General features: G+C 33.1%; 1 protein-coding gene across 1 annotated transcript in view; it reads left to right on the top strand.

Moving 5' to 3' along the window:
* timd4 (T cell immunoglobulin and mucin domain containing 4) overlaps window positions 1–2968 on the top strand; it is a 1098921-nt gene that overhangs the window by 368224 nt on the left and 727729 nt on the right. The window lies entirely within an intron of this gene.

Raw genomic sequence — 2968 nt, 5'->3', positions numbered from 1 at the left:
GGGTATACTGTGGTAAGTATTGAGCCTTTAAATGGCCACTACAAATAGAAGGGTCACGCTGGTTACAAGGGTATCATTTGATGGTGTAAATTTGTTCTTTTTTAAAGTAGCCATTAAAGGTGTCACTACATCTAAATTAACTGTAGACTGATCTGAACTTTCCTCTTGTAAAGTAAATTTCGATGTGAAATGCAATTCGGTTACATCATGTGTACTGACAACTTAACTATTGGAAGAAGCACTGTTGTTCGAAAGCACAAAGTTGTTCGAGAGCAGATGTGCACTTCCTCTCAAGTGTTTCTTGTTTGTTGCCAGCCAACTGCGGGAGTTTCACTGAATTGGACATGACCATCCAGGCCATGACAGCTATGGCATTTGACCCACTTGGTCTCGGCTGTGTCTGATGGTTTAATGACATGATATAGTGGGCAGCAAGGATATAAGACTGCTTAATTTCACACCAGCGGTGCTCCAAAAGTTTCTTATCCGCATAGTAACACATACATCAAATCTGAGGGGACCACCGACACTGTGGTGTTAAGTTGTGCGAAGTGAATAGCATTACAGAGATTTAAGAGTATTAGCCTATAACATAACTTCCATATTAGCATTTCACCCTGTACTGTGGTTACGCTTTTCACATATGGAAATATGAAACATATAATACACAATAACACAGAAGATTTCTTTATTAGTATTTACATTTGTGCATTTAGCAGACTCTTTATCCAGAAAGATTTGCTATAAAATAATATACAAACCTTGGTTTAAAGTTGCGAAGAGCATCTCTCACAAACGTAATATGGCTATGCAATCCTTTATAGGATGTCAGTCTTTGATCATCTCTGTGCCGTTTGTATTTAATGATTTGGATGACATGTTCAAAATATGATACTCATGTCTGTATCATTCCCAAATAAATCATAAAAAAAGTGATATTTAGTGGATTAATGTCTTCCCATACAGTTTGCACGGGTGCTTTTGCATGTTGAACAGACATCACTATGTTACATGTATTATTTTATATTATATATACATTTATATAAACTATATATATTATACAGGCCCGTAGCCAGGGGGGTTCGGGTGGTTTGGAAGACTCACCCCTCCCTGACAAAGGTCCAGAATTTGTCACACACATGAGCTCATTTGTCTTGTTTTGACTGCCATCATAAATTGTGAAAGGAACCTTTTAAAAAAGGCTTTAAGACCAAGCGGAATCGTCTGTTGGCTGTTGCTTCAGCGTTTTTTCAGCTGATCACTTTTGGTCAATGCAAAGTATTTTTTTTCATGAGTCCAACATCTAGCTGTACAAGAAAACATACAATCTGATGTGAATGACATCACTGCTGGCCTACTGTATTGTTTTTATTTTACCAGTAACTTTTATTCTAAATCTTGGACTTTTTCTTGAAACAAAAAAATGAGCAATAAAAAAGTGTGAAGCACCAAAGGCGGATCATATTAAAATTGATTTAAATACTTATTTGGCTATAGTTGTTGTCCATGAATTTTCGAATGTACTTTTTTACAAACGATGCTTGAAAAATTTAGAGGGTTTTGGCTGCAGAATTAGTGCAGAGCAAACTGAACTTCATGCAGTGCTTTTTAATGGACTCACCTAACCCCATCCCTAACCCTACTCTTCACAGTGACGTTACTAGCTCCATTAAGTGCATTGTGTCTGAATGTTCTGGCCAGTTTTTAGGCTGTTCTTACAGTTTTAGTTTAAAAATATTATCAGACTCCTGTTTTTGTAATGATATGATGTTATACATTTGTATTTTAAAAATAAGTGTTCATATTTCTTTTCTGAATCTTGAGAATATTTTTGGTTTATCAAAAAGGGGTTATGATGACAAGCTGATCCCGCTAAAAATAGTGCTTAAATGTCACTAAAGTCAAGTGCAGTATTTAAATCTCACGAATAAATACAATATAAGGCAAAAAACTGTAAATAGGTCCACTTTTGAGAAAAAAAAAGAACCATTTCTTTCACCAGGCTGGCTACGGGCCTGTCATATGTGGATTACTATGAATAAGGTCCTGTATCTGATAAGGTTTGGTCCTTAGGTTTTTAGTGGTGAAGGGTCCATCTGCTGGCCAAATACAGACAGAACATCTCATAAAATAAAATTCACATTATTAAATAAATCTCTTCTTTTCGTTGTTTGTCTGATAATCCCAAGGAGCTTTCATCCTATACGTTTGCTCAAAAAGATATTACTTAATAACTTGTATTTTGTAACTTGTATTTATATAACTTATTTTGAAAAATTATTTAGTCAAATGTAAGTACTCGATTTGACTTTTGAAAGAGCTTTGCAAAAGGAATACTGTCATTACAAGACAAATTATATAGATTTAAATTATATATATTAATTAGGACTACACTATTTCTTAGTCCATTTAGTAAGAAAACAGGTATTTTAAACTGAAATAATATTTTATTTTTTATTAAAATATTTCTAGCCTTTGAGAGAGTTCATACAAAGTAAAAATCTTAATATTGCCGATCTTTTGATTTGTGTTTGTGTTTTATTTATTCCTTTTTCTACACCTTTTGCTCATGTTCCTACCGTTGTAGGCCTAATCCAACTATTTTTGCCATGCTATTTGTACATGTTGTATATGTTCAGTTAATTAATGTTTATTTATGTGTTAAAACTAAGATTGATTTTTTTTTAATTTATACATTTTACAGATATGCACTTTTAAACAGCTCTATCTTAACCATAAACAATTAAATATCAATGGTTCTGTGAGTAATAATAATAACAAAGTTTGTAATCAATGTAAATAAGCTAATTGTATTTTTTATTAAATTTCCTACATAAAGATCTCAAAATAACTTTAACAAGGCTAATCTCTGAACCACAATCACCACACTTCACCTGTAGATTTAGATGAATACATAAAGCCCATCTATACACAAACATGTCTGTCTTACATCCATTATTGTTTTAAT

This window comes from Danio rerio, chromosome 21, assembly GCF_052040795.2.
Source record: "Danio rerio strain M-AB ecotype USA chromosome 21, GRCz13ab, whole genome shotgun sequence".
Taxonomy (NCBI): Eukaryota; Metazoa; Chordata; class Actinopteri; order Cypriniformes; family Danionidae; genus Danio; species Danio rerio.
The sequence above is the reverse complement of the archived record's forward strand: the minus strand, read 5'-3'. Positions and strand labels throughout refer to the sequence as shown.